Source organism: Aquarana catesbeiana, linkage group LG04 (genome assembly GCF_042186555.1).
Source record: "Aquarana catesbeiana isolate 2022-GZ linkage group LG04, ASM4218655v1, whole genome shotgun sequence".
NCBI classification, from domain to species: domain Eukaryota; kingdom Metazoa; phylum Chordata; class Amphibia; order Anura; family Ranidae; genus Aquarana; species Aquarana catesbeiana.
The window spans coordinates 290,980,066-290,992,845 of NC_133327.1; the positions used below are offsets into that span (position 1 = coordinate 290,980,066).

Consider the following 12,780-nt stretch of genomic DNA (forward strand, 5'->3'; position numbering starts at 1 on the left):
GGAGTCGGAACTCGGGAGCTGGGAGGCCTGTAATGCACACAGTGCTGCTCTCACTCACACTCTCTGGCACTGGCACTGGCACTGGCGCTCTCAGAGTCGTCACGGTGGCACGGTGCTTGCTGGGCGGAGCACCGTAAAAAATTGGAAGTTGATAAACATCCCTCCATGCCATTTTCATCTCGTTGTCGTTCGATAACGAAAGCGGATCAGGTTTTCATCAGTGGACGAAAATGTGATGTACTTTTCGTTTTGTTTTCAACACTGTAAAAATCCCGCTGACAAACTCTTTGACGAAAATGTTTTCGTTGAAAAAATTAACACTGGTGTGAGCTAGCACTTGTATAAAAAAAAAAAGGATGCTTTTAGGTGCAGTTCACACGTGAATTACACAGGAAGGCAGTCTGCCTTCCTCTGCGATTCCTGTGCGGTGCGATTTTCAGCCCATTCGAAATGCACTGGATCGCACAAACAGTAGTGCATTCAAAAATGCACTGCATCAAATCTGATGCAGGCAAACCCAGAGTGTTTGTGATCTGTGTTTGGGGTGTTGTTAGGAATATATTGGCTCCTGCATCACAACATACACCCAGTGCGTTTTGAATGCAGTGCGGGAGGTTTCTCACCCTGTGTTCTGGTGTGAACAAGCCCTTAAGAATGAAATATATCGTTTGACATTTTTATTGAATAAGGCTGCGTCAAGTGTTTTGTCTGCCAAATGTACTTTGTCCTTGTTTGTAAATCGTAAATGTATATGCTGCTGGTGCTGTTATAAATGAATGGTGCATTTTATTAAATATTTGCCATTTTTGGAGTATTAGAATATGAAATAATGTGCTTTTCTATGATTTACATGAAATACAATAAGCACAATTTCTTTTACTTTTTTTTACTTTTGTCACCAACAGGGAATTTTTATAGTTAATAGTTTGCTGGTGAAAAGTACAGACTAGAGCTGTCATTATCAATAAGTACCTCCTACATAAGCTTGCTGTGTGAAATCCCTAGGACTGTCTGGCCTTGTGTCATGCTTTGCTGCAGAAGGGTTGGGCCTTTATTTTAAACAGGTTCTGCACTGTTTCTCCATTCAAAGGCGGTTTCGTATGACAAGTCATTTCCATGTTTCAACAGGTTAACACACCTGTCTGCCAAAGGCTCTTTTCAGAAGAGCTAGCCAAACCCAAGCACATTTCTCTCATATCTCCACTGCTGCCGTGACACTATTTGGATTGCCTGAAATCGTACAAGCTTCTGCCTGCCAGCCCTTTCACTGTATCCATTTCATGGTGGTAAGTAGCCCAAACTGTGATGCATCAATGGCTAGTTAGTTCAAATGTATTTAGTTAGAGCAGTAGAACAATTATATATTACATTGCTCTGTGAGGTAATGCCTAGAGCTGATTATAAAAAAAAAAAGGCAAAAAGTATGTTTTTATATAAATAAGATAAGTGACTTTTTTGGCTCACTCTTAGGCACCCATGTGAGTAGTGTAGCCACGTGTTCTTGTTTTCACTGATAATCCAGGCTTTTCTGGTCTGAGTCTAATGTTATGAACTGTAGATTTCCTGGAATAGTCAACAGAAGGTCTACTGTTAGAATTGTCTTTGTTTTTTAGAACTGAGGAACGACACCAAAAGCCCAATGTTTCTACGTATCAGATGCAGTTCTAAAGATTACAGAACCAATTAATGTTCTCTGGACAGTTTAAATAAATGGAAGTGCCGCAGTTTAAATATGAATGAGCTGATATTGTAGTTTACATAATAAACATAATGTGGAATGCAGCAGCACTCGGTGCTTCTCTGGGACAGTTCTGTGTGAGACTGGAATAGCTGGAGGGGTTAAACAGCAGAGCGTCCTTGGAAATTACTGTACTTTGTTGCCAACTTTGCTTTTTTATCTTAAACCTTTGTCTTCTGTTTAGCACATCCAAATCTTTTGAAAAACATCAGAAAAGAAATGATGGTGTACATTCCCATTCAAACCAATTTTGGCATTAATATTTTCTACACACTGTATACATGAAGATATAATTCCACCTATAATTTTAATACATGTGTCATTCAGTTTCTGATAAAGAAAAAACACCTTTATATGACTTTAGCGAAGTTGAGTTTAGGGACTTTTTGTTATGTGCTTATATGGAGTGCATTAGCTCAGTGTCTGTAGCATTACTTCCTCCTGTTGTTATGTATATGCAGGGTGTTGTAGACGCAGTTATCTGTACTGTGATCACTTTTGTGTTTGCTCCTTGTATTTTCCCTAGGCTTTCTAGACTCAGTCTAGGCAGTCTTCAAAGAAGTCTGCGGTAAATAATACATTTTATTTCAATGCTTCATCTAAAATGTTAGTCTTATCATAATAAAACCTCAAGTAGCAATGAAGTGAGAGCCAGACAGACAGCATGGGGAGATGCAATCTGTCATCCTGTAAAGCAGATTCTTAAAAGCTAATGTGATCTGTGTTGTGAATAAATCCCTATGAGATTTATCAACACTCTGGAAACCAGGCATGTGTTTTTTATATTAACTACATATTTGTCATCAAAAAAATGTAAACTATTTTAATTTGGATACAGTCTGGTATACCCTTTAAAAGCATATTATCCTCTTTTTTGTGTGTAAAATCAACCTTTGATTCTGTTTTTTTTTTTTTTGTTTTTGCTGTCTTGAAAGTAGGTTACTGAACATTCTGATACTGATCAAAGTTTCTAGGCCATTTTAAAATATATAATGTACATGCCTGTTCTGCTAGAGTAAAGCAATGCCAGTAGACTTGTAATGGTAAAGTAAAAATGTAGGTGCTACCTGTCGTGTGGCTAAAGCTGCCCATACACTAATAGAATCCAATTTAAAATGTTTCATTTTAAAAATGCCCTGATTAGGAATCGTTAGTGCGGTCAACTCAGTATTGATTTTTGAACTGCATTAACAGGAAAATTTAAAGGGGCAGGATGGAAATTTTTTCTTAAAGTAGTTGTAAAGGCAGAAGGTTTTTTTTTTTATCTTAATGCATTCTATGTTAACATTAAAAACCTTCTGTGTGTAGCAGCCTCCCCAGCACCCCCTAATTACTTACCTAAGCCCCATCTCTCTCCAGCGATGTTCACTAATGTCTAAGCCATCTGGGACTCTCCTCCTGGTTGATTGAGAAACAGCAGCGGTGCCATTGGCTCCGGCGACTGTCAATCAAAGTCAGTCAGCCAATCAGGGGAGAGAGGGGACGGGCGGGTCAGGGCTTCGTGTCTGAATGGGTACAGGGGGCTGTGGCTCGGCTCCGGTGCCCCCATAGGAAGCTGCTGACTGTGGGGGCATTCAATGGGAGGGAGCAGCCAGAAGCAGCAAAGAGGGACCCGAGAAGAGGATGATCCAGGCTGCTCTGTGCAAAACCAACTGCACAAAGGAGGCAAGTACAACATGTTTGTTATTTTTTTTTTTTTAAACCAACGAGACTTTAAATCACTTTAAATGAAAGAAATTCTGACAGTAAATGTGGTTTTCATATAAGAGTCTATTCATTAAAAAAATGTAAATGTTAAATCAAACAAAATGTTGAAGTACTTTCCGACGACTTTCCTCAATTCATCAAGTATACTGAGAATTTTCATATGAATATTTATACAAATATTGTTCAAAAATCTACAAGTGCATGGCTAGCTTAAAGTTCCTCTAAAGCCTTCAAGTGGAGGGCCACCCAAAAAAAAAAAAAATTGCACCAAAAATAAAAAAAAGAATAAAAAAAAAATGTGAAAAAAAAAATTACTTACCTGAAACCCTTGTTGCTAGGCAGTCTTCCTAATCTGCCTCTTCCTATTCCGTGACATGTAATGCTCCTCGGTGAGCGGCCCCGTTGCCTTTTGGGAACTGTGTGTGTTCCCAAAAAAACCACGGGGCCACTCACAGAGCGCCACGCCGCTCGCGCGCGCAGTAGGAAACTGGCAGTGATGCCGCAAGGCTCCACTGCCTGTTTCCCTTACTTAGGATGGCGGTGCCGGGACCCGAGAGCTGAGGGACGGGTCGGCCTCGGGCGGCCGACATCGCGGGCACCCAAGACAGGTAAGTCTACTTATTTAAAGTCAGCAGCTACAGTGTTTGTAGCTGCTGACTTTAAAAAAAAAAATTTAGCCGGCCGGAATCCCGCTTTAAGTTTTTTATCTTAATGCATTCTATGCATTTAGGTAAAAAGCCTTCTGTTATCCAGGATTCTTCTAGCCCCTACCTTACACTTATCTAAGCCCGATCCTGATCCTGTGATGTGCACGAGAGCAGCAGCTCTCGCCACTGTCTCCCTCCTAGGCAGGTTGATAGCAGTGGGAGCCATTGGTGGGGCCATTGGTGGGATGGGGCCAAGCCAGCCAGTCTGTGTCAATGGACATAGACAGGGTGGATTGGGAGCGAGTCTGCATGAGTGTCCCCATAGAAAGCGACCAAAGAGAAGGAGCCTGGAATGCCAGAGGAGGACCCCAGAAAAGGAGGATTTGGGCACCTCTGTGCAAAACCATGACACAGAGCAGGTAAGTATAACATGTTTATTATTGAATTATTTTTTTTAAAATAAATGTTTAATGTTACTTTAACTTAGTGTTCTTTCACATGGTGACCTGGGGGTGGTAAAAACAGGCAGATGAGCTGCAGTTTCACTGACCGCCACCGCCCCCACGCCAGCCACCCACCTAAATTCTAACATTACAGCTGGACAGGGCTTTACACATACCATGGCCGTGATGCATTGTTTCACAGCCGCTGCAATTTTATCTCGGCTGCCTGTCAAACCCACCTATTGAAGCCAATGTGAGAACACCACAATCATAAGCCAAAGATTGCGGTGCAGTATGGTATTTTAATACAAAATCCCCCTTGGAATTATATAAAGAAAGTGATCACATGATACCAATGTAAACAACGTGTCATGAATGGCTTTCCATTCATGGACAGCTTTGCTTACTGCTGTGATCTGTGATTTTGTTCAAAGCAACCACATGGTACCTGACAACCTGTACCATGTGCTTAGCTTAGCAAATCACAGATCACAATCAAAAGCAAGCTGTTGATGAATGGGAAACCCATTCATGACAGCTAAAGCTATTGCTTATACAGTGATTATCTACTCAGTCTTCAGGTCTGGTGGCTGCAATAGTTCTCCTTTTCAGGCATTTTGTCCTTTAATTTTATCGGGTGATCCTACCAGTAACACAGCAATATTGTCAGTATAGTACAGGAAATGTATTAAAATTACAGAAAACCTTTCCTGAGACTGTGGAGAGGGTTATGCTGAGAGGCTGAGCCAGCTGTAGGTCAGGCATCTGAGCGGATCCCAACATTATGGCACTACCTGCCTGTAAATTGCATGTTCTACCTATGCCTGCGTGGGTTTCCTCCGGGGTACTCCGGTTTCCTCCCACACTCCAAAGACATGCTGGTAGGTTAATTGGCTCCTCTCTAAATTGGCCCTAGTATGTGTATGTATGAATGTGAGTTAGGGACCTTAGATTGTAAGCTCTTTGAGGGCAGGGACTGATGTGAATGTACACTATACTGTATATGCAATGGTAAATTGACGGCGCTGTATAAGTAACTGTAATAAATAAATTATTGTTGGGATCCTTCCAGAACATGGATCAACTCTGTAATGTCAGCTAACAGCACATGTAAGTGCACTCCTATGATCCAGAAGAGAAGTATGGCCAAAAAAGCTTTGGCCATACTTCTCGTCTAACAGGGATAAAACATGTGGAAATGTGCATGTATGCAGAGATTTACTATGTTTTTTTGCCTTGACATATGCTTTGACAAACCAAAAGGGAGGAGATTGGAGAATCTCATTGTTAGAGTTACACTTTAATAGGACCCATAAATGGTAGGTTTCAATATTGACTAAAATACCTAGTTTCTTTCTGAATGAGTTCTGCAAGCTTTTGCACCCAAGTACAATGATTTTTCTTGCCTTATCGGGGCAGAAAAACAGAGCAATATTTTTCTTTTAAGAAAAAAAACATAACCATATGTCATTAGATTTTTAATTGACCCCAGACTAAGGATTAGTGACTTGTGGTGCCATGTCCAACACAAACGTCCCAAATGCTCAGACCAGTCATGTTACTTTCAAATATTGCGAAGTGTCTATTAAGCAAGCGTGTCTGAGTAGAGCTATGACCCTGTAGCCCAGGGTCAACTAAAGATTTGTTTTCTCTCTAATGATAAGATGAATTGGTATCCCCTGTTGAATTTAAGTATCCCTTTAGGGCTAGGCTACATGGGTGACTGACCTCAAAAGATAATCCCTTTCCTGTTAGAATAAGTTTTTTTTTCTGATAGTTGTAGTTTTAGTGCACTGTGCTGCACAAAAGAGTTTTAGTGATTCGGAATGTCTCCTTTCAGTAGCACAATACCGTAGTGTGAACATTTCTAGATATGCAATGTCTTTTTGGTATTGAGCGTCCAGACAAAAAGCTAAATATACAGATGAAATTCATATATTACAGCTATTATACCTGCCAAAAAATTTCTATTTCAGTTCTTCATGCCTGAAATTTTCACTGCTCTGCCATATAGCACAGGCCAGTTTAGCAGGGGAATTGACCTGATTTTTCTGATCTCCACTCCACTCTGTACTGGAGATTGAAGGGAAAAACAATACATTCTGGAATTTATCTTTCTTTCACTCTGCCCCCTCTTTCTATCGGCGTGCGCCTTGCACAACATCACTGCTGGCTGACTTGTTGTGCTATTTCTACTTTCCCATCTATGAGTTCTGCTTTAACAAATTGTACAGTGTATTGAAGGAGGCTTACACCAAATCAAATTCCGGTGCCCACACTGATGCATGTGAAAAATAATGCATGCGATAATGTATCAGTAGTTACAGAGCTGCATTTATTTGTGCCTTTTATAATTGTCTGCAGTTTAGCTTTAAGTGCATTTTCAAATCTCTGATCTTAAAGCGAAGCTCCACCCAAAAGGGGAAGCCCTGCTGTTTGCTTCCTCCCCCCCTTCACTGCCACATTTGGCACCTTTCGGGGGGGGAGGAGCGGGTACCTGCCTTTGACAGGTAACTGTTCCCACTTCCCACTTCCTCGCCACGGCAAGGTCCCCCAGAAGTTCGACCCTCCTTCTCCTTTCCCTGCTGCCAGGCCATTCACAAAGCACAATACACCTCGGGCATGAGCAGTAAGGAACTGGGTGTGAAGCTACAAGGCTCCTTTAAGTATCCTTTACAAGGAATGGCAGCACCCGAGAGCAGATTGAAAAATCAGCTAGGGTTCCAACATCACAGGATCCCTAAATTTTTTGGTCAGGGGGCTGGAGCTCATTTTTAACTACAAAAACATGACCATTGCAGCTAATTGAAAGTCACCTATGTAGGTAGCCTCATTGGAATCTAGGAAATGCAAATAGAGGAGTGTTGGTGAGCCTTACTTTATCCTTAATAGAATACTTCTAATTTAATTAAATTTAATTTTTAGGTTAATTTAGTTTTATTTATTATTTTTCATTTTATTATGTAACTTAAGATGGTTAAAGATGCACAAATATTACTCCAATAACAGATAGGATGGTATCTGACCTACTGTGCATCAGAAAATGTTGGTTTTAGTTATTAAGATACTTATGGGCAGTGACGTACAGAATAATTCAGTTTGTCTGGTATGATGAAATAATCATTTTTGGCAATTCTTCAAAGCATGTCTTGGCATGCCGACGAGACGGTGGTTCTTAAAGCATGACTTGTCCAGTTTTTTATATATTTTTCTAGACAGTGGGATTAAAGAAACATGTCATCTACTTATGCAGCTGTCATATGGATTAAAAACATATGACAGACAAAAGTTTCCAAGTAAGATAGTTACATAGTTAGTCAGGTTAAAAAAAGTCCATCTAGTTCAACCAAAAAAAATAAAAAATACAATCCCATATACACAAGCCTTCACCCACAGTTGATCCAGAGGAAGGTGAAAACCCCAAGCAAAGCATGATCCAATATGCTACAGCAGGGGAAAATATTCCTTCCTGATCCCCTAAGAGGCCATCGGATTTTCCCTGGATCAACTTTACCTATAAATGTTAGTACCCAGTTATATTTATTTATATATATTATATTTATTTAAGCCAGGGGTGCTCAACCTGTGGCCTATGGGTCACAGGTGGCCCTCTGAGCCATCTAATGTGGCCCTCAACCTCAAACCAGGGAAGTGCACTGCGCTGCCCCTGCGGTGCGGATAAATCATAGTGCATCGGTGTGAAAGTAGCCTTATAGTGGGCTCAGGACCGTAAGAGCTCATTTTACATTTGCATTTGGGGGCGGTAAACCCACATACCTCAACCACTGGTGTAGCGTCAGGGCTTGCAATGGTGACCCCGACCCATGCTCCAGGGGGCACATGTGGCTTCCATGTCACAGGCTGTTTTATACTTGGTCAGGAGGGGCAGTGGGTGCGGCATATAGAGAAATTGATGCCCTCCATTTTCCTCCTGCAACTGCTGAAAACTGACTTTTCCTCCTCTCCTTCCCGCTGGCACTCAGCGGCTGCAGCAGTAAAATGTTCATTATGCAATTCAAAATAAAAAATGTGAAATTCCGAACCATTTTATTTCATTGTAGCCCACGGGCAGTTACCAAATCACTTAAGTAGCCCTCGCGCTTCAAAAGGTTGAGCACCCCTGATTTAAGCAAATAAAATTTCTATCATCTGGTAACACATTATGATTAATACAAAGATTACTTTAAAAATGTTTAATAACTCTTTTGTATGCCAGAAAATCATGACTTTTGGTCATCAATAAACATGAATCATTTTTATATTGATTGATCTATTGTTCAAATCTAGAAAATCTCTTGTTAATTCCAGAGCATTTGTTTTCTGCTGGAGAGGCTAGCCTCATGCTGTAAAACCTGAATTGTCTCCACAATCTTCCATAGACACTTGCCCTTCAGGAGAATTGCCATTTGCAAAATTCTTCCCCACCTTATCTGTGTATATACATAACATGAACATTTAGCAAGTATGTGCATATGATAATCTATGATACAAACAAAGAGTTTGCATCTTTCGGCCCTGTTCACACCTGGGCAATATTCTGCTTGAAGCTTGTAACTCTAAAATGGTCAATAAGCCAAATTCCATTAATTTCAATGGCCCCTGATCACATTTGAATGTTCTGTCACCTGAACCAAAATGTCTGTCGCTCCAAAAAGTGAGCTTCTTTTTGGCTGATTACAAGCATTTTTGGCCACATAAACTTCAATAGAAATGCCTGAAAAGCTTGACTTGAGCATTTTACGAGCGTTTTGTTGCTCGTTTTCTGTTCAAACAGCAGCTCTCCACCCCAAATTTCCTCTCCCACTCCTCCCCTTAGTGCTTTCTATTGGCTAAACTAAAATGCCTGAAGCTGTAAAAAAAAGATTGTAAAAAGCTGTAAAAATGCGTAAAAAGAATGGACGAAAAACACAGTAAATTGCTCAGGTGTGAATGGAGCCTCAGTGATTTTCAAAATCTTAGTGAGCATAGTCTTTTTCATTTTATATGCTCATGAATATTTGTGAATAAATAATTATATGTGTCTAAAACATTAAGGCTGGGATCACACTGATGCAAATTGAATGTGGGTTTCCTGCATCCAATTTACATTTCAGGAAACTGTGACCGGCGCTCAATGGAGCCGGTTCACACAGCTCTGGGGCGGCTGCGGAGTGGTTTGCAGAAGAGTCCTGTGCATCTTCTGGTCTGTTTCAGATCCGAATCCAGCCAAAAATCTGGGTCTGATTCATCCCTGAAATGGAGAACAGGAACACACCGGACTCCTGCTGTGAGCTGCTCCGCACAGCAGTGTGAACCCAGCTCAATTGGCTGTACTTCTCCTGTGGATCACATGAGTGCAGATCCAGGATCGGGAAAAATCGTGACCATATGGTCAGGATCTGCCCACATGCCTGGATCGGTACCCGGCTCAGCCTCTCAGCGAGCCACTAAGAGCCTGAGCCAGCTGCTCCTGCCCCCTCTACAGTCCCAGCTGCATGCAGCTGGGTAAGTATGATCCAAAAATAAAAATATGTCTATACGTCTCTTTTAAAGACTCATGCAGCCATTTTAAAAGGTGAAACTGAATTAGAGCTACTTGGTGTTTATTTTTACTTTAAATTTTTTATTTCAGATATATTTATGGAGATTTTCTGTGTAGATGACATGTCCACTTGAAACTGTCAACAGGCAAAAATGAAAAATGTAGACTATCACAATGATGGTACTGAAGAGTAATGTGTTTTGCTGATTTAGAAAAAGGTCCATTTGTGGGTCCACAAATGCGTTTCTGGAAAAATGGTCAAACATTCCCATAGACACACTCCTAACCCTTGTGGACAGCCATCTTAGAAGAGTTGAAGCTGTTATAGCTGCAAAGTGTAAAATTCATGGGCATGAAAAGGCAGGCGTCCCAATACTTTTGGTAATATAGTGTATATTTCAGCATTTTTGCAATGTTTTACTGCTGTTCTTAAGTATAGCAGAAACAAGCGCTCTTGCTGACTTTGTTCTGGATGTGAATCTGTTATAAAACTCTTAATTATCATTAAAGTGAGAACAGTAAACTGCAGCTCTTCCCTAATAATTGGATATGTGGAGGTTACTCATATAATTATATGTAGCGCAAGAAACAGATAATCATTATAGAAAGAAGATCTTAAGATATACTTATGACAAAACTTACTACCTGTGACAAAAGTAATTTCATCTTCATTCAACAACAGTTTGATCCAAGTGTATTTTTTTGTCCACTTCAGGGATGGATAGGTATTATAGATTCCAAATGTTAGGATTATCGTTTAAGTGGAATTACAGACATACAATATAGTTAGATATACAGTTTAAACACAGATATGTTTAATGTTCCCTAGCCAGATTGTATTTTTGTGATTTGTAATCTAACACAAATCTCTGCCACTCGCCACATTTGTTATTATTGCTTTCTTAAGCTGGCCATACATGGATCGAAAATTGGCAGGTTCAGCAGGGACTGTTGTTTAGATCCATGTATGGGTAGGCTGGTTGTACACAAGTTGATCTATCAATTGACTTGTGTACCACCACCCTGTTGGAAACTTTTCTCTAGATCAGCACCATCAGCTATAGCTGTTGTGTGTAATCTGACGGTGTGGAAATCTCCTCACTGTCACAGTACAATGACTCACACTTGATGTGGATGGGGGAATCGAGCCGTTTTCTTTTGTTCAACCCCTTGGTTAATGCTGGCCATACATGGGTTGAATTCTGAACATTTTTTTTACAAAAATAAGATATTTTGTGCATTTTGTGATCCGATGGTGCCACTATTGATTTTGAAAATTCGACCAACCAAGCCTTCAATTTCACCTCATGTTGCTACAGAAAAGAATTTTCGTGGCTAGGAATCTTCCTTTCTTTCTGGGAATTTTCTTTTCTTACACACATGCGCATTTTCTTTTTCAATTATATTTCTCGCACGATTCTCCCATCATTGATTAGAAAATCGTTTGTTTTTAAAAAAAATTTCCAACATACCCGACCCAACATACCACTCAAATTCGATGGCCGCATGAAAATCGGCCACTGCTGTGGCCCACTAATGGTGCAAAATTTGAACAAAGATTCTTAGTTACGATTTTCGAAACAAAAATTTTAGTCTCGCTCAGATTTACTGGTTTCTGGGTCAGCTAACTGCTCATTGCACAGAGAATATGATGCTGATTCATTGTCCAATTAGCAATCTGGAGACAGAGAGGTGACATAGAAAACTGTGTTGCTGAAACCGGAAATAAGTGTGCCACCTGTCTTCCTGTGCACTGTGTAAGGGTTGTGTAAATCTCAGAACTTCCTGACCAGAATTGCAGATCCCTTGAAATAAGGCAGTAAAGATAAATGTATTTCAGCAGTGTTTGTCTGTATGTATCTCTTGCCCAATAAGCTATAGCAATGCTAAACGCTCTAAAGCTAAAACTAAATGTAGCTTTTCATGAGTTTGCCACTGTAGGGAATGCAGTACATATTTGAACAGCAGGGATAAGCTCCACACAGAGTATTTCCCATTGTTCATGATACACTAAATTTCTTACACATGTGTTGATCACTAACTTTGCTTACAAAGCAGGTACAGTGTCCAGTTTAATATCTAAATTTGGATTCCAGAATTCTTTCCAGGTTGTGAAATATTTGACGTATTGCTGCATCTATTTCTATTTAATGAATTGAAGAAGGTTGATTACCGTGTATCTCAGTATTATGATTGATAATGGGCGAGGTAACCAATGATATTTCACGTTCTGCAACATATATGGATAATATTATTCTGGCTTGAGATTCACAACATAAACTTACAACTGTGGTTTGGTGAATTTGCATTTCTTAGTCCACTGTGTAGTATAATTTAGCAAAATGGTACACTTTGGTGAAAGAATTTTAAATTAGAAAGCTTTGTAACAGCAGAAAAGCAAGGAGCAACATGATAAAGAAAACATCCTCGTGTTTCAATAGTTTTACACGGTTATATGGTATTTATGTTTCTATGCAGACATGTCTGACATTAATTGTTGGCACTGAGGTTGAAAGTTTTGTTTGACTTAGGCACTCTTAGAAGTGTTTGTTCTTCTTAGGAAAAAGATAACACGCTATTTTGAAAGAAGACAATAGAGTGATTTCGAGGATGATGAGTAAGTTAAGTGTTTTGGTGCTTTGCTGCCACTTGCCAGTAAGCATAATTTTGAAGTTTAATAAAGTCTGATGTGGACAACTCCCTGACTGATTGAGCAATACTGGC

General features: G+C 40.0%; 1 protein-coding gene across 1 annotated transcript in view; it reads left to right on the forward strand.

The window, feature by feature from the left end:
* Window positions 1–1,076: 1,076 nt before the first annotated feature.
* Window positions 1,077–12,780, forward strand: part of FAM83B (family with sequence similarity 83 member B) — a 169,089-nt gene continuing 157,385 nt past the window's right edge. The window contains exon 1 of the mRNA XM_073626682.1: window positions 1,077–1,286. The gene's annotated coding sequence lies outside the window, so the exon portion shown is untranslated. The remainder of the gene's footprint in view (window positions 1,287–12,780) is intronic.